Source organism: Ochotona princeps, chromosome 7, assembly GCF_030435755.1.
Source record: "Ochotona princeps isolate mOchPri1 chromosome 7, mOchPri1.hap1, whole genome shotgun sequence".
In the NCBI taxonomy this organism is placed as follows: domain Eukaryota; kingdom Metazoa; phylum Chordata; class Mammalia; order Lagomorpha; family Ochotonidae; genus Ochotona; species Ochotona princeps.
Window position 1 is genome coordinate 43620553 of NC_080838.1, and position 19904 is coordinate 43640456.

Sequence of the window (19904 nt, forward strand, 5' to 3'; positions counted from 1 at the left end):
CCTGTCCCCTACAAATACTGTTCTGACTAGGGACTAGTACAATTGCTCAGTAGCACTGGCATCCCATATGGGTGCTGGTTCAATGGTGCAGGCTATGTTTTCACCCATGGTGCAAAAATCCTAGTTCGAGTCATGGCTTCTCTATTTCCAATCAGGCTGCCCTCTCAATGTGCCTGTGAAAGCAGCAGAAGAGAATGTACATTCTTATAATTAAACTGAACTTACCCAAGACATTCAAAATTTCCTTATCAAGATTTCCCGTCTGCTGGATCACAATGTAGATGCCCTCAATAACCCACCCTGGGAATGGACAGCAGCCCAGAACTCCCACATGGAGGCAGGGATGCATCACCTACCGCTGATGTTGCAAATCAGGGAGCTGCAATGGAGAGTTCGATGCAGGCAACCTAAGAGCAGGTTAACCCACTCTGCCAAACGCCTACCCCTCTGATTCTTCCTGTTTGGCAGCATCAGTATTGTAATTATGAATCATGTAAATGTACTTTCCAAAGAAAGGCACTCCCTTCTCAGTGGCGTCATGCACTGGTACATATACGAAGACCTTTCTCTGGGACAAAGCACATTCAATTCCCAAGTGATTATGATTATTTGTCAGGAAATAAATCATGGCAAAACATCACCTATTATTTGTTTTCCCAAATACCTTACTAACCAATTTGTACAAATTATACTGGATAAATGTAACCTAAGTAACAATTAACTTACTCTTAATGAAGCACAGCATCCATATATGGCATGCATTTTTTCTTGAAATTTCTTGAAAATATTTCAAAGGAGCTAAATTGCTATTGATGTTGATGATAGCCACTAAAGCAAACGTAGTCGTCCAAAAGTTATCTATAACAATCTTTCAGTCCAAATACTTTGGAACTCAACTGCATCTCACAGTGTTTCTGTGTGGAATTAAGTCCAGGATCTAAAACCCTCAGGAGCACCAGGAGCACCTACACAAACTTTTTCACTTACATAATCAACTCTACATTACTGGCAATGACTGAAGTGATGTGTATCTACGAAAATCTGTTACTAAGCAATAATTGGTGCTGGCGTTATGGAAACCCATGTGAGCACCAGTTTAAAAACTGGCTGCTCTACTTCCAAAACAGCTCCCTGTTAATGCACCTGGGAAAGCGGCAAAAGATGGCAAAGATCCTTGGTCCCCTGTAAAAAGGTGGGAAACTCCCAGCACCAGCTATTGCAGGCACTTGGTGAGTGCACCAGTGAATGGAAGGCCTCTATTTCTTGAAAACCCAATCAAAGATAGGTTCTTTATGTATTTTAAGAAGGGAAAGGTAGGATGCAAAGAGAAATAAAAGGCATGAAAATGATCATAAGCTGAACTCATTCTTACATGGCAGAATCAGGCACTCTGTTAGGAGTAAAAAAAAAAAAAAGAAAGAAAAAGAAAGAAAAAACCCAACCTAAAGGATTTCAGAGAGGTTGGTGCCTTGGTATGTTGAGTTATGCCCGCATCTATAGTTAAGCGTGGCTATTTTTTTTCCTCTGACTGCTATAGTTCTGATCCAATTCTATGTAAATGTGCTAGGAAGGCAGCAGAGAATGGCCCAGAGCCTTGTTGCCTGGCTTTGCACTGGCTCATCTGGACAGCGAACCAGCAAATGGAAAATGTTCCTCTCTGTGTGTAAACCTGCCTTTCAAATAAAACACAGAAGCAAATGACTGCAGTAAGTATTATGTTTAAGGTACAAAACTGGCACAAGGTGGCCTGGGGCAATACCCTAGTGCTAGATCTTCATCTTGCATCTGCCAGGCTCTCATATGGCTCCCTGCTTGTGGCCTGGAAAAGCAGGAGAGGATGACCCAAAGCTTTGAGACCCTGCACCCATGTGGGAGACCTGTAAGAAGCTCCTGGCTCCTGGCTTTGGATAGGCTCAGCTCCAGCTGTTGCAGCCACTTGGGGTGGGAATCAGTGGATGAAAAATCTTTCTCTCTGTCTTGTCTCCTCTCTATATCTACCTTTTTGATAATAAATAAATAAATAAATAAATCTTACAACAAAAAAAAGAATGGCACAAGGGTAGCAAACACTTGGACCATCATGCACTGTTTTCACAGGAATTATGGGAAATGCAGCCACTGGTAATTGAACTAGCATTTGTGGGATGCTGGCTATTTGATTTGCTGCTTCACAGTGCTGGCATCCTACCTTCATTCTATTCTGCCTGGTTACATACTTTAAAATCCTCAGATGGGTATCCATCAATGAAGGTGATCTGGTCAGTGCAGAGCTGAATATGACCTAACATTCTTATAACCAAACTATAGTTCTTCACAGTGACCCACAGCAGCTCTGTGAACACTAGAGATCAAAAGAACATAATCCAAAAACCCACTAGTTTAAAGGAACACCAGCTAATTTTCTGTTGTGTATCCTGGTCATCCCTTAACCTCCTTGCTATGTTGCTGTCCCTCAGTTCCTGCTAAGTAATTATTACAAACTGCACATTTTTAACCTGAAATTACATTTCACACATTTCAACCCTTATATTCACTCTCCTGAAACTTTTTTTATTACAGGTGTGTGTTGGAGGGAAATCTTCCATCCATTGGCTTATTTCCTAAAGAAGCTCAAAGCTTCTTTTAATTCTCCCACGTGGCTGCAAGAGTCCAATTACATGGAACATCTTCCACTGTTTCCTGGGTGCCCTAGCAGGGTCTAGATCAGAAGTGGAGCAGCAAGACTCGAGCTCGCACCCATATGGAAATACAGGCATTGAAGGCAGCAAATTTCCTGCAACAAGTGCAGTGATGACCCCAACCTTTACAGCTAAGGTTTCTTATCAGAGTGGCAGAGGACTGCCCAAGTACTTGGGCCCCCGCACCCACCTGGGAGTGCAGATGAAGCTCCTTGGTTCCTGGCCTGAAAGCAGCCCCGGTGGAGCCACTGAGACCTCTCTGGGAGTGAACCAGTGACAAAAACCTTTCTCTCGTCTCCCCCTTGTCTTTATACATGCATGCCAGAAGTCATGAGGCACTGCAAGAAAATAAAATGGTTTTTATAATGGAAGTTCAAAGCTTTCCATAAAAAATAAGCAAGCTGGAGAGAACAGAAAGATGGACAGCATGTGTGTGTATGCGCACATGCATGCCAACTGCATCTATCTGAAGACATGCTCAAAATCTATGATGACCACTACATTTTAAAATTCCCGATGAGACGCCTCCAAAGGATTACACTAAGGCTTGGTTGAAAATTCACCAACTGCTTTAGAAGATGACAGTTATTTTCCAAACATTAAAAATCCTTAGAATTCATTTCTCCCCATAACTGAGGAAAAGAATGGCCAGATACACATCTGAAAACCTTTACTGGCTTTGTAACTCATTTATCCAATACAAAGTATTTTCCCCATCACTCTCATTTCTGCTGAAAATATCCTATGAGATCAATAAACACAACTGATACTTCACCTTTTGATGAGGAAACTGAAACATAAGAGTGATGAAAATGACTTTCATAGGGTGCAGTCGATTTTAGAACCACTTACTTGTTTTTAAACCCAAAGGTCACATCACATGAGGATATGCATTAATTAAAAAAAAAATGCCATAGAGCTATTTGTGGATTCCGGAATTACCAAAGTTCTCAGCTGAACCATGAGAGAATGTGGATGGGTCTCCTGGGATTTACGGACTATTGAGACCCCACAAGATGCCACGAAGAGAGCTTGAGCGTTCACATACTTCAGTTTCGACTTGTTTCATACTGTGGTATGTGTCACAGAAAAGGTAGACACATATGCAAAGTTGTAGAGCTATTTCAAAAAAATGTTATTGTTTAAACACATTTCTGCTCACATGACAATTACATGTCAGTAAAAATAAAATACGGGTGGCAGAAAACATGAAGTTCACTGGATCCAATGAACTCTGTGACTCGAGGATAAACTGCTCATGACTATGGGTTTCAGTTCCCATTAAAGCTAAGGTGGGATTTTAAATGTTGGGCATTAATCAATGACTTGATCAGAATTAACAATCATGCCATCCTATTTTGCAGGCCAATAAGAAAAGCTTCTTTTAGTGTGAAAGGCCAAAGCGGGGGGCGGGGAACACAATAATTTTGCTATGTATTTTAAATGCAAAAAAGATCATCAGGAACAACTAAACCTTCTAAATATTCTACACACAGACCATCAAAACATCACAGGAGAAATACGATTTCTTACAGAGACACCATGGAAAAGCAGGGCTTGGAGACAGCTCTTCAAGAGGATTGGCCAGTGTTGAGATATAAGCTTCTGCCTACAATGCCAGCAGCCCACGCAGGAACTGGTTCCTGCTGACTTGTCCCAGCTTCCAAAGCAGACCCCTAATAAGAAAACGGGGAAAGCAGGAGATGGCCTAGGTCCTTGGGACTCTTTATGAATGAAACTCTTGGCTTGAGCCTGGTTCAGTCCTGGTCCATACTCTCCACCTTTCAAATAATCATTTACTAAAAAATCTTATAAAAATAATTGAAACAATGAAGGAAAGATTGTTTCTAGGAAATTTTCTTTGCATTAATAGAATTTTAAAAATGCTTTTATTTATGTGAGGCACACACACAGAGCAAGAGATAAAGAAGGACAGAGATACTCAGCTAGTTTCCATTCACTGGTTTAATTCTCAAATGCCTGCTCAAAAAAAGCCAGCAGCCCAGGATTCAGACTCCCCCATGGGTGGGGCAGGAACCCAATTATGTGACTTACCAGCCCCACTACTGCAAATGTGCCTGGAATTTCATGCGTGTATAAAAACACTTCTGAAAGAATTTCTGTGTTGAAACAGAAAGCAGGATGGGTCGATGGGTTAAGACACTGCTTAGGATGCCTTGTGTGTGGCTAGAATCAAGTCCCAGCAGGCTTCCAATTCTGACTTCCTAGAAATGCACCACCTAAGAGGTGGCAGAGGAAAGCTCAAATTTTTTTGAGTCCCTGTCACCCACCTAACTCAGCACCCCCACCTGCACAGGTCCTTAGTAAGAGGAAGCTGGGAGGGGAACATACACATGCCAATGTCATATGAGAATCCTAACATCTTAACACTAGGCCAAATGCTCACCCTCCACACACACTACAATCATTTACTATTATCTGCTTTCCTATTGGCTGGGTTGAAAGTCAAAAGCAAAGCCTTCATAAATGTACTAAAAAGAACTCTTGTGGTTATTTTCTCCTAAAAATAAATGAAGCTTAAATTAGCCATCTGACAAAAGCTAAATAAAAACTAAGCTTTTGCAAGAGGTGGGAAAAACTGGGAATATAGGCGAAGAATCAGAAAGAAGGGTTGCAAAATGCTCAAGCAGTCAGTGTTTGATTTCTTGAACTCTGTTAGTAATTTATTTTGTAGTTTTTTTTTTTAACAAATATTGATACTTCCTTCCTTTCCACCCTTCAGTTCCAAGAGAAAAATCTTCACTACAGAGATGAAAATTCCATCTTAAATAGAACAAGCACAGAATGAGTGGCCACGATCTTCATGGTGTGTGGTAAAGCAGTCACTTGGGGAGGAGGGGAAAAGCAAAAGATGCTTTATTCATAATTACCTAAGATTTTCCAGCTTGAGGGGAGAAAGAGGAAGTCTATTTTCAGTGACAATGATTACTCTAAAAATATTAACATGCAAGGGAAAATGTTCATTCTGAGAGTTACAAACGTGCTGAGTTCTTTTTGTCTCAGAGTGACTTCACATTCCGGGGCAAAGGTAATCTAGGCAGATGCACTGGCCCTAGGGCTTCCAACTGGCAACATCTAGGAATCATGGGAGTTTAACTGAGGACATGCTGGAATGGACTGCTCAGGACCAGGGTCGTACTGGGTGGCAGAACAGACACAGAAACAGACAGCTGGCACATTGAGAAGATTTCATATGCCAACCACATAATAAGGACTTAACCTGAAGCTCAATTCTCTGCCTGTCACTGCTTCTGTATATTTTCACAATGTCATACAAAAAAAACCACACAGGGGGTGTCATTTCCTCTTGATCAAGTTGCTGGCTCAAGGGCACACATTTGATGAGACCTGCCTACGTGGAATCAGGGAGTGCTGTTTGTAAGAGCAGCAAACCACCCTGAACCCTGCTCATCACAAGCAGAGGGTAGAAGGAGATTCTATCGTAAGTGCTTATAGATTGTACCTACAGTTTGGCTTCATCCTTGCTTTTACAGATATTAACAGGGCCTGGCACAGTACCCCAGTGGCTAAAGTCCTCGCCTCACATGTGCCGGAATCCCATATGGGCACCGGTTCTAATCGCAGCAGCCCTGCTTCCCATCCAGCTCCCTGCTTGTGACCTGGGAAAGCAGTCGAGGACGGCCCAAAGCCTTGGCGCCCTGAACCTGTGTGGGAATCCCAGAAGAGGATCTGGGCTCCTGGTTTCGGATTGGCAGAGCACTGGCTGTGGTGGCTGCTTGGGGAATGAATCAATGGATTAAAGATCTTCCACTATGTCTCTCCTCCTCTGTGTATATTTGACTTTCCAATAAAAATAAAATAAATCTTAAAAAAAAACCCAGTACGGTTTCAAAAAAGATATTAATAGACATTGGCATGCTGATGAAAATCTTCAATAAACATTAAATTCAGGCAACAACTGCAGGTTGGAAGAGATTCACATTGTATAGTAAACAAGCCATGTGTCAAGTGTCCCCAGCTCCTTACCAGCAGCTTTATCCCTCACTGCTCCTCCTGGATCATGTCCTGTTGGCCACTGCCGAGCCCATCTCCTGCTTTCTCCAAGTGTGGCAACTCAACAGGACCAAGGCTGAGAGGACGATTTTGAGAGGGCCTGCTGCTCAATGTTTGCCAGCCTGAAAAACAAAAAATTGAATCTTACAGTTAGCAAAAGGTATTAAACGCTAACACCCGCTAGGAAAGCACACACCTAGTATGTTCAGGTTAGGTTGTTTTAGATACATAATGGGGTATTTAGCTATTAACATTTATGATTAGATAATCTTTGTCAAATCAATACAGCATAGAGTTACTGTAACCTGTATAGCCGCTTTCACTGTCCTAAGCATCCCTGTTGATCATCAGTTAGGCTTGAGGATCCCTGATGTCATCATTGCCATCTGCTACTTCTCAACCTGGGTGTCAAAAGATGAGGTACCGAGCTGAGGTTCTCTGCCCAGGGATTCTGACTTACAGGTTAGGATCACATTTCATTCCACTGATACTACTAATGTAAAGTGAAACAGGATTTAGACTCATCAGTGTAAACCCCTGAACATTAATTTGTTGATCACCTAATAAAAACATGTGAAAAACAAAACCATGGGCCTGGCACAGTAGCCTAGCAGCTAAAGTCCTTGTGTCGCATGCACCGGGATCCCATATTGGTGACAGTTAGTGTACTGTGGCCCCACTTCCCATCCAGCTCCCTGCTTGTGACTGAGAAAGCAGTCAAGGATGGCCCAAAGCCTTTCGACCCTGCACCGACATGGGAGATCTGGAAGAAGCTCCTGGCTCCTGGCTTTGGCTCAGCTGAGCTCTGGCTGTTGCGGCCTCTTGGGAAGTGAACTAGCAGACAGATGATTTTTCTCTCTGTATCTCCTTCTCTCTGTATATCTGCATTTCCGATAAAATGGGGGGGGGGGGGGAAAGGCACAAATCCAGGGAGTTAGATTGGAAATGAAACAGCCAGGACACAAACAAGGACCCATATGGGATACTCTTCTTGCTGTAGTAGTAGTGCATACTATATATTAAATTACCCATAAATAAACTCTGGAGTTGCTTTCATCTTTTGGTTATAATGGACAAGAGTGTCTATTGTCTTTTTTTTTTTATTAATTACATTGCATTATGTGACACAGTTTTATAGGCACTGGATTCCCCCCCAAACCCCACCCCCCCTTGGTGGATTCCTCCACCTTATTGTCTTTTCAATAGACATGTTTTCAAATCTTCTGGGAATAGAATTGTTGGATCATATGGTAATTCTCTAGGTACCTCTTTGAGGAACAAACTGCTTTTGTAATTTATCTGGGTTCCAATTCTTCCATTTTGTTATTTTATATCTTTTGAATTATTAGATAAGTGTGAATTGGTAGAAGATTAGGGTATTACAAATAATCATATGCAATAAACTGGATTATTATTTTATGTATAAAGTTATATCAGCCTAAATTAGAGAATGGTACAACCAATGAAAGAAAGCAGGGAAGCATCAATGGAGAAAGTCTCAATTACAGTACTCAGTGCCTGAAGGAATGAGGAGATTAAACAGTTAAATAAATACTTCCAGAAAGGAATATTATATACTAAACAGCCATGAGGCAGGTCAAGCAAAGAAAACATTCAAATCTTAAAGATCTAGGTATGTTCATCAATTTATGGAACAAACATGGAAAAAGGCAATAGTGTGTTATCTTTATTTTTTGCTAAAATGACCATTCATTCACTCAGATTTTCATTGTTACTTCTTTGAGCTGCAGAAGGGTGATCACAGATCCTCAGCAGCCTTAATGGGATTACCCTTCAAGAACTGGCACAGAATCAGGAGTGCTAGAGGCCCGAGTATTCCTCAAGAATTGATGTGGGCGACCGGGAAATCAGCTTGCAAACTCTAGTGGAAATGGGATGAAGTTTCAATGCTTCAAGCAGGAAGCTCCCGTAGCTTCAAAGCAAACATCCCTGATAAACAGTCTCTTGTGAGATTACGACTCAGTATGATCTATGATCCTGACTTGTTCCAGTGTAATAATATTCAGAATAAATATGCATACTTGATTCCTATCTTGAAATTAACACTATGAGATCTTGGAATAAGCTTTCACAATGAAAATGCTGACACTGAATTTTTCTTCTCTCCTCTCAAGAATTAAAAAGAAACAAGCATCTAAAGAAGGCACATAGTACCCTCCTCCACTATTGGTGGTAATGTGGGCTAGTGCAGCAACTACAGAAATCAGTAGAGTGCTCAGACAACTGAAAATGGAGCTCTCCATGACCCAACGAATCCCAAGGAAGTAAAATTTGTGTAAGAAAGCATCCCGTAACACTATATTTATAGCAGCACAATCTATAATAGACATGGAAAAAAACCCAGATGGCACTTCTATTCCATGGAATACTACTCTACGATTAATAACAATTCAATTCTACTATTTAAAACAAAATGGTCTCAACTGGAGACCACTATTCTCAGTGAAATAAGCCAACCTTTATGCAAAATACAAGTTAAAAGCATACAGATAAACATGCATATGTATACATTCTCACAGATCACCGTGAAGAAGTGAAGATACATTGCAATATGCATCTCTAATCCCAGATAAAAGGAGAGAGGATTCCCAATAAAACGAAAATACCAGATGTCTACCTTTGCCTGTACCTACAAAGTCATGATACAGAATGGGATTTTGGACTGCTGCTGAAAAAATGTAGTATTGTACTAATACAGGGGCAGGCAGTAAATGCACAGGAAGGAGGAATCCCTGTGCCTGTGGAATTGTACTGTGAAAAATGGGCCTGGCGGCATGGCCTAGCGGCTAAAGTCCTCGCCTTGAACGCCCCGGGATCCCATATGGGCACCGGTTCTAATCTCGGCAGCTCCACTTCCCATCCAGCTCTCTGCTTGTGGCCTGGGAAAGCAGTCGAGGACGGCCCAATGCATTGGGAAACTGCACCCGCGTGGGAGACCCGGAAGAGGTTCTTGGTTCCCAGCTTCAGATCGGCGCAGCACCAGCCCGTTGCGGCTCACTTGGGGAGTGAAACATCGGATGGAAGATCTTCCTCTCTGTCTCTCCTCCTCCTCTCTGTATATCCGGCTTTCCAATAATAATAAAATCTTAAAAAAAAAAAGAAAGAAAAATTATTTTCAATTTTTTATTTTTATTTTGATGACCCTTACATAGTTTACTGGGGTGCAAAGGATCAATGACTACAAGAAAGTGAGTAAAACCATTATTTCCACATTCTCGTTTTTCCTTCCTGTATCTGCAGGAAGGAGGTAGTAAAGGGAGGAGCCACACCTAGCCTCCCAACCATCGCAGGGTGCCCAGTGTGGGGCATGCTCCGAGGGCACTGCTCAAGTGGTTTTGGTAGTTCAACAGTTCTAAATTTCTGCCAATCTCACCATTCCAAGTACGATGAAATCTCTCCAGAACCCACTGGCTGACACAGTCCACCTTAGAATCTCCGTTTGCCCATCTTGTCACTGCTCAACACTTGACTGGGTACTTGATCAATCTGTTCTGTCCTCCATCCTCTGTTATGGTACTAGGTGTCCTCTGCAGGTTCTAACATATTGTCATATCCTCCATGTGCAACTGACGATGTTGTCCACTGTGCCATCTAAGCCACTGAGAAGGCCCAGTTCTGACACATGTACTCCACAGTCAGACCATTGGACCTACAATTCTCTCCATGATTGGAGTTCTAAGCACAGCGATTCAGTTGGGGGATCCCCAAAGAAACCTCATCTGAAGTGATTCCAGACCTGATTCTTGTGTGTGCTTGCCAATACAGGGTCCAGCACAGTCTGTTGCCCCCATCAGCTTACGCTCACATTGGTGGTTGCAATTGCTGGGTCAGTTCTATCTCCAGCCTTGTGCTAACTACAAACCAATGTGTGTTGCAGCTCACCTGGTCCTCCCCACCACACACTTAGCTATATCAAGCAGTGGGAGCTGCAGCCTAGTAATAGGGGCGACATACAATAGTCCCCATCAGGAGCGCCTCCTGCCCTGGTTCCCGTGATTGCCAATATGTACAGTAGACTGGTCCTGTCCCTCCCACATCCCATCCAGCTCTTGTGTATGTCAATGACCATTGAAGACTCGCTCAACCCAACCAGCCCCCATCCAGCCCACACACACCTGCCGGCGGATATCACTCTGTCTAGCCATGCCTGCCCCTAGTCCTGGTTTCCATGCTCACCAATGGGAATGGCAACCCAAGAGAGAGATACCAACAGTTTTCCTACTAGGCCCACTCCCAGTCCTAGATCTTGCATTGTCCAGGTGGTTCTGCAGTTTCACTTAACAAAATTAGCCTCCAGTGCCAGCATCTGCCAGCTGATGTTGTGGTAAAGCTCAACCAACCCACATGCGCTATATTTATTGAAAACAATAACAAAAGGCTATTCAGTGAGCAACTCATTGCTTTCTGCAATTTTCCACAATGTCAACATCAAAAATAATACTCCAGTTCATTTTCCAGTGGACCCCCTTCCCACCCAGCACCCTGGGAAAGCAGCTGAGGGTGGCCCAACTTCCTGTGCCCCTGTACCCATGCAGGAAACCCAGAAGAAGTTCCTGGCTTTGGATCAGCTCAGCTTTGGCCAGTGTGGCCATTTGAAGACCTGAGCAGCAGCAGCAGAAAGATCTCTGTGTCTCTCTTTCCCTCCGTAATTCTGCCTTTCAAATAAAACTAAACCTTAAAAAAAAAAAAAAAAACAGTAAATGTAACACATCCTCAATCACTGAATCTCTGTTGTGAACCTTGGTTAACACACACTGTGTAGAAACCAGTGCCTGGGTTCTTACCTACCGTGTTCATGTAAAGAGCACAATTTCCCTTCCACAAAAAGATAAAAGGAAAAAGGGAAACAGTTATTCTAGACACTTATTATTCTACATATAAACTGGTATACAGTAATAATTAGCTATCTTGCAGTGAAATCTTTTTGGGCAATAAATAAATTCTCCTTTCAATACACCCGTACATCAGATCAAATGTCATGAACCACTTCCATTAAGAACTGGGCTATGAATCAAGTGCTGAATCAAGTCTTTCCCTTTCGTGCTTCTCCTGTGCCCTCATGCATGCCTCTTCAAAGTTTCCCACCAATAGTCGTTTCCTTCCTGTTGCAATGCTGCATTAACTGTAGTGCCCCTTCACATGACTCTTACCGAGTTCTAAAACAGCAGCTTATGACGTCAGCAGGATATGCCCAGAGTTCTGCATGCTAGCATACAAATGTACATACACACTCTGTCTCTCCCATACAAACACCTTTCTTTCTGCAAGTAAATGATCCCAATAGGGTCCAACAAGAAGTGGTCTTGCAGAATGTCACATATTTGGTGGCAATGGCTGTTCCCATAATATTTTTTTTTTTTACTAGAGTTACTTATTTTTATTAAAGTCAGTTTTGTAGAGAGAAGGAGAAACAGAGAAAAGAGTCTTTCATCCACTGGTTCACTCCCCAAGTTGCCACAACAGGCAAAGTTAAGCCAGTGAAGAGCCAGGAGCTTCCTCTGGGTCTCCCACGTGGGTGCAGGGTCCTAAGGCTTTGGGCTGTGCTCGACTGCTTTCCCAGGCCTCAAGCAGGAAGCTAGAAGGGAAGTGGAGCAGTCAGGGACATAAAGCAGTACCCATATGAGATCCCGGCACACGCAATGAGAGGATTTTACCAATTAGGCTACCACACCTTGCTACATAGAAGTTAAACTCTAAGAATAAACCAAAGATCCTTGGAGTATCTACTCCATGCCCCTTTCTCAAAATAGTGACTCAAGGAAGACTCTAGTAAGCTTTTGCAAAACAAATCTACTCTACTCAGGGGGACTTCCAATAAACAGTCTCACAGAACTAAAATTGCTCAGCAAAGCAGAAATGTTAACAAGCAGTTACAAACCCTGTAGCATAGAATGTCTGTTACACAATGGAATTGTTGAACAATCGTAGGACCATGACGGGCACAGGCATTCAATTCCACTAGCACTGTTAGCTAGATTTTCACTCAAGATAGAAAATTTTTAATAAATGGGTATTTTTTAAAAGAGGCCTCTTTGAAAACCACAATAGATGGAAACTGAAAATATCAGGCAAGGGGACTGCTTTCACCTGTGAGTCCCAACTGCCTGTCCTCTGATACAGCACCCTAAAGGGTACTAAAAGGAAAATTGTCATTTGAGACTTGCTAAGTAACAGTGGGAAAGATATTACACTGACTTTAAAGTTTCTAAGGTTGACATTGATTCCACTCATCTTGGAAGAACTTCTATTCCATTGGTCCTATCAGCAAACTCAGGGAGTATACACAAAGAGCTATCAAAATATAAGCCACTCAGGTTTGACTGATAAATTCATGATTTGTAACCAGAAAAGACTATAAAAGAATAAATTGTATCACCTCTGCTCCAACCCAGCCTTGAGGCTTTGCTAGTTTCAGATACTGTCCAACATATACTGTTTTATAACACAAGCAACTTGAATATACAAATCAACATTAAATTTTCAAATAAAGCTCATGATTACATCCAAAGCAACATTTTTGTTTCCTTAGAATTCGCCAAAATGAAGCATAAGGCTGCCAGTTAATTTTGGCACCGTGGCATAGTAGGCTAAGCTTTCTGCCTGTATGGCTGGGATTCCATATAGGTGCTGGTTTGTATCTCAACTGCTTCACCTCTAGTCCAACTCGTTGCTTATGGCCTGCATCGAGTCTTGGATGCTATACTTTTTTTAAAAATTTATTTATTATTTTTAATTCATTAATTCATTAATTACATTAATTACATTGTATTATGTGAAAACAGTTTCATAGGTACTTGGATTCTCCCCACCCTATACTTTCCATTTGGCTTCCTGTAACATATCTGGGAAAGCAGAGGAAAATGACCCCTGCACCCATGGGAGACGACCCAGAGGAAGCTTCTGTTCGATTGGTTCAAAGACATTGCAGCCATATGGGGAGTGAACCAGTGAATGGAAGATCTTTCTTCTCTATTTCTTCTTTTCTCTGTATTTAGGCTTATCACATCCCAACATTTTAATTTGTTCCAGAAAGTAAAAAGAATTATTTAAAAGTGATCATTATAAATCATCTATAACCTAACCAATAATTTTAAATAAGAATGTTCTGAGACAGGTAACTCAGAACTAAGCTATGAAGTCAAATTAGTATTGGGGCTAGCAATGTGGCATAGTGGGTAAAACTTCCATCTGTGACACTGGTAAACCCCATAATCCAAACTAGGCTATGACAGCCACTTGGGAAAAAAAATCAATGGATGGAAGTTCCCCCACCCACCTTTCCGTCTTTCAAATACATAAACAGGTGCCGAAAAAGCTGTGAATGTGTATTTTTCCCTTTTTTGTGAATATATAATTTACTAAAAACAAACAATTTTCCCAAATTGGAAGTGTCATTTAGACTTCAGAAAATACCCCTATCATAATTTTTTAAGCGATTTATTTTGTTATTGGAAAGGCAGACCTACAGAGAGAAGGAGAAACCAAAAGACCTTCTGTCCTCTGGTTCACTCTCCAAGTGAAGCAGAAGCCAAGAGCCAGGAGCTTCTTCAAGGTCTCCTACGTGGGTACAGGGTCCCAAGGCTTTAGCCTGTCTTCAACTGCTTTCGCAGGCCACAAGCAGGGAGCTGGATGGGAAGTGGAGCTGCCGGGATTAGAACCGGCGCCCAAATGGGATCCACCAGATACAATGTGAGGATTGAGCCACTAGGTTACTACACCAGGTCCTATCATAATTCTTAAAGAAGGTTAGTGATCACCAAGTTAAGATAAATAATTGCCAACATACACACAAATGATAATATAACAGGTGATATTTCAAAGCCCAGTGTTCTCCTGGAGAAGGATAGTGGAGTCCTTAGGAAAGAATAGTGGTATTCATGGTCTCACAATGACAGCCACCTTGGAACTGTTTGCAGGAGTGCCAGCACAGCCTTACTTGCCATGCATCAGCTCTCACTGCTTTTACAATCTTTAAGTAAGGGATTCTTGAAAAAGGAACAAAGCAGTGTTACACGCCCTTGTAAATCTACTAGTTATGGCTTGAGAACAACACTACGGGAGAAATGAAAATGTAAAGATGAAAATTGTGGGGTCGCTCCGCCGAGCAGCGTTGGGCTGGGCGCGGGGCACTGCTCAGCCCCATGAGGAGCCGGAAACTCACAGGTGAGGTACGGTCTTCGGTGAGCCTGAGAGCCCGAAGCTGCTCGGCCCCCCGCGCAGGACGCCGCTGGTACCACATCGCAATATGTGTAAGCAACATTAAATAAGTTCGGCCTGGGCCCGGCGGCATGGCCTGGAGGCTAAAGTCCTCGCCTTGAAAGCCCCGGGATCCCATATGGGCGCCGGTTCTAATCCCAGCAGCTCCACTTCCCATCCAGCTCCCTGCTTGTGGCCTGGGAAAGCAGTCGAGGACGGCCCAAAGCTTTGGGACTCTGCACCCGCGTGGGAGACCCGGAAGAGGTTCCTGGTTCCCGGCATCGGATTGGCGCGCACCGGCCTGTTGCGGCTCACTTGGGGAGTGAATCATCGAACGGAAGATCTTCCTCTCTGTCTCTCCTCCTCTCTGTATATCCGGCTTTCCAATAACAATAAAATCTTTAAAAAAAAAATAATAAGTTCAGCCTTTATGTAAGGAATGAGATGATTACTTTATATATCCCCCCCCCCCCGAGACATTTAGTATGAGAAAGTGCAAATTCACATGCAGTTAATAGTGTGGAGTCATAAAGAAATTATCATTACATTATACTGTATTTTCATGCTGTAAAACTTCCTGGAAAAATTATGAAACAATTGCTACTTAAAAGTTGACTTGTTAGAAATGCTTAAGAATAGCAGAGGTGGGCACTTGCTGTGGCAGTTAAGATGTCAACCAGTACGGTGACACGCCGCACATCAGTGCTAGGTTTGTGTCCAAGGGAGGCTTCACACCTCTGGCTTTCTGATACACGTATTCTGCCAGCAGTGGTGATGGCTCTTGCCACCAAAGTGTTCATACTGAGTTCTACTACAGCAGCCGCTAGAGCACTGAGGACATCTGGGCAAATGAACAGGCAGACATGCACATTGAAGAAATTTGTTCATCATCCTTGATTGGCTAGATCTTCCAGGCGAGACAGAATCTGAAGATAGCAGGAAATTGTTGACTGTCCTTTGTTGAAAAGGATTAAAGTTACTTAGCAACTTCTGAATTCTAGAAACAAAAACGAAGATTCAAATGTGAACCACCAGTTCTAAAGTGACAGAGCAAATAGAAACACATAAATTATGCCATGGTGTTTTCACAAAAATTCTTTATTGCATGGCAAAGTAAACATCACCAAGAATTTCCCGGGAAAGTAAACTCCTCTAAAAGTAGATTACTTGTGGCTAAATTGCCTTTAGGTACTGCCATGTTCACAAATGCACACACAACACATACTATCCACAAAAGAGGTAGATCAGGGTTTAGAAAAGATGATTGACCTGGCTTCAAAATATCCCAGGTAAAATACAAATAAGCCTGATTAGTCATAGGATTAGGGACTGTATCTTAAAACTAACAACCAAGGAAGGTAGGTTGAATTAGCAGGTAATTAGGGAAATAAATAAATGTGGGGTCTGAGCAATAAAGCCTCAAAACGTGGGCCTGGCAATATAACATAGCAGCTAAAGTCCTCACCTGAACATGCCAGGATCCCACATGGGCGCCGGTTTTAATTCAGGCTGCCCTGCTTCCCAATCAGCTCCCTGCTTGTGGCCTGGGAAAGCAGCTGAGAATGGCCCAAAAATCACCCTCATGGGACACCAGAAAAAGCTCCAGGCTCCTGGCTTCGGATCTGCTCAGCTCTGGCCATTTTGGCCATTTGGGGAGTGAACCATCAGGGGGAAGAGCTTCCTCTCTGTCCCTCCTCCTCTCTGTATATCTGCCTTTTTAATAAAAATAAATAAATCTTTAAAAAAAAAGGAAATGTAAAAAAAGACTCAAAAAGTGCATTGTTGATCATAATCTTTTTGAAGTAAAAAATGCACAAATTTAGCTTCTTTTTTAAGTCATTATTATTTTTTAAAGATTTATTTATTATTATTGGAAATCCAGATATACACAGAGAAGGAGAGAGACAAAGAGGAAGATCTTCCATCTGATGATTCACTCCCCAAGTGAGCCGCAACGGCCGGTGCTGCGCCGATCCGAAGCCGGAAACCCGGAACCTCTTCCAGGTCTCCCACATGAGTGCAGGGTCCCAAGGCTTTGGGCCATCCTCGACTGCTTTCCCAGGCCACAAGCAGAGAGCTGGATGGGAAGTGGAGCTGCCGGGATTAGAACCGGCGCCCATATGGGATCCCGGGGCTTTCAAGGCGAGGACTTTAGCCACTCGGCCCAATTTAGCTTCTTATCTGGGTGTATTTATGTACAAAGTCAAGAAGCACATGCACATGGCAACTTCTGTTTTCTTTCACATGATGTGACTAACCTTCTAATACAAGGAGGTTTTTCAAATTCATGTCAGAAGAAAATCACCATTAAACAAAGTAGAGTTGAAGAAGCCAGACTGCCCTTATCAAGACTTTAGTGAGAAGCAAGTTCAAGTCCATAAGCCATGTATAATCAACAGTCTAATCCATATGTTAAGCAAATGTTGGAATATCTTCTTATATTTGCAGATGTGCAGGGACAATGTCTATCTATTGTCAGTTGACCAGAGAGGAACAACATTGTAACTTCTAAGAGAGGAGAAAGGTTACAATCAAATGAACAATGGTTAGTTCATGCATGAGGTTTCACCTAAGTAGTCACCATGCCAGGAAGGAAAGTCTCTAATCCTGCAGAAGCTGAGAGAGACCGCTGCTTCACAGGAACTCGCCGCAGTGGGCTGTCAACCCTCCTTCCAAGTGCGGCTGAAATAAAATGACTTCACACTCCAGGTTTATGCCAGGTAGCTACGTCACCTCCAGAGCTGTGCATGACGTCAGGCACGATCAGAAGTCAGGTCAGAAGGGACGTAAGTCATCCACATGTAACATCTGACTACAAATAACTTTCTATTACAAGCATTCACTTCCTAAATGAAAATCAGATGGCAAGAAGGGGACTCCTCACATCAAACCAAACCAAACTGGAATTCCCAATTTCCATTCATGGGGCTTACAAATCACACTGAAAAGAACACTGCTGCTGCTATTGCATGCTTCATCTCTGGGAGATTACCACAGCTACGCTACATGGATCTGGAAGTCAGTTTTCACCAAGATGCTATTGGGCACGTCTACACTCTATACTGAAGTAACTAGGCTACAGTCCTGGCAGGCTGTGCTCTCCAACCTTGCTGTGTACAAAGAGCACCTGGGCCCCACCATCCACACAAGAAACACACATTCAGTTGCTATTTCCTGGACTCTGCCTGGCCCCACTAAGCCTTTGTGGACATTTGGTTAGTGAATCAGTGAATAACTCACCAAATCAACGTTTTATAAAGCACGCAATATGGATCAGAACATAATTACATTACTGCGCTTTAAAAAAAAAACTGTATTCCCTTATCCATATCTAAGCTCACAAATACTTATTGTGTGCTATCACCGCATGTGTGCACATGTGTGTGCACAGGAAGATATAAATCACCAAGCCATGTCTCTGAACTCCAAGAACTCACACCTGTTGAAGGGAGCAGAGAAGAAAGTAACTTTTCATTTTTTTAAAAAAAAGATTTATTTATTTTTATTGGAAAGTCAGATATACACAGAGGAGGAGAGACAGAGAGGAAGATCTTCCGTCCCTTACTTTACACCGAAACAGCTGCAACAGCTGGAGATGAGCAGACTTGAAGCCAAGAGCCAGGAGCTTTTCCCAGATCTCCCACATGGGTGCAGAACCCCAAAGCTTTGGGCCGTCCTGGACTGCTTTCCCAGGCCACAAGCAGGGAGCTGGATGGGAAGCGGGGCCTGCCGGGATTAGAACTGGCGCACATATGGGATCCCAGCGTGTTCAAGGTGAGGACTTTAACCAATACGCTATTGCGCCAGGTCCAACTTTTCCTTTTTTAAAGTTGAGTTAATTCTGGCAGTGAAGATTGACAGGGAACAACATGGGATCTCCATTAGAAGAGCCAGAATCTGAAAACCAGGGAGAGTTCACAAGGGAAGGATCTGAATGAAGGGTGATCGAGGAACTGGTGCCAAGTGCAAAGACCCGGAGGAAAAAGATCCTCACTTTGTTCCTGACGAGTAAGTCAAGTTACTGGAATGACAAGAATCGAGAAATCTACAGAGCAGCCAGTTCTTCAGGACACTGGCTGGCACTGCAAGCAAAATGAGGATGTATGAATGGTTAAGCAAGAGAAGCACCGTGACATGTGTAAGTTATCAACTTTCTATTTTTCATCTATGTTATACTCAAAGAATTACTGGTTCCATAGTCCACCCAGAAAAGAGGCAAGAGCTATAAAGATGTACAATTTCACTCATAAAATAAAATCACAAGACCACTAGAACCACACTATTATAATTTCTACTAGTTTGACAGAGATGTAAAACAATTTTGACACCCCCTCCCCCACCCCCACCTGCTGTAGGCAACTGCGTAGGTTGCCTTGTAGCTAGGCAAGTGCTTCACCGCTGAGGGAAAAACAACCAAGACTGGTGGGCATTCCGGGCCTGGTAAATGACCAATCTGTGTTGATTATACCATGTGCCAGCATCATTGCCTATTGAATTCTAATTTTCTTTTTTTAAAAAAAAAAATAGGTGAGGAAGGCAGGGAAAATTCGGTTGAGACACACCATTCTGGTCTCAGGGTTGCAGACTGCCCAGAGATTGAGATCTGGGAACATATCGGAGTGAGAGCAGATAAAAGCTTGTTTGACTGGGGAGGACTGACTTTCCGAGGTGCTCCCACCAACCCAGGCACTTCACTCACAGGTAGGTGAGAGAACTGACAAAGTGATTTAGATGGGGGAAACTGAGGGCACTCACTTCTGGGTCAAGCCAAGGCATCTGTTCCTGTGGGATGTCTGGGCTGCCTACAGCCCTCTACCAGACGCAAAAGCTGGGGCTGGAAGGCATGCCTGGCTGGGCTAGGCCACAGTACACACGAGAATGCGAAGGAACAGGGTCTGGAGGCAGATTCTATAGGGGACCTGAGGGCTTGCCTCTGTGGGACTGCTGCACCACCAGTTTCTGTGGAGAGCCAGG

At 42.9% G+C, this 19904-nt stretch overlaps 1 protein-coding gene across 1 annotated transcript in view; it reads right to left on the reverse strand.

Moving 5' to 3' along the window:
• Positions 1–19904, reverse strand: part of TET2 (tet methylcytosine dioxygenase 2) — a 70965-nt gene that overhangs the window by 36394 nt on the left and 14667 nt on the right. Inside the window, exon 2 of the mRNA XM_058666980.1 lies at positions 6687–6835. The gene's annotated coding sequence lies outside the window, so the exon portion shown is untranslated. The remainder of the gene's footprint in view (positions 1–6686; positions 6836–19904) is intronic.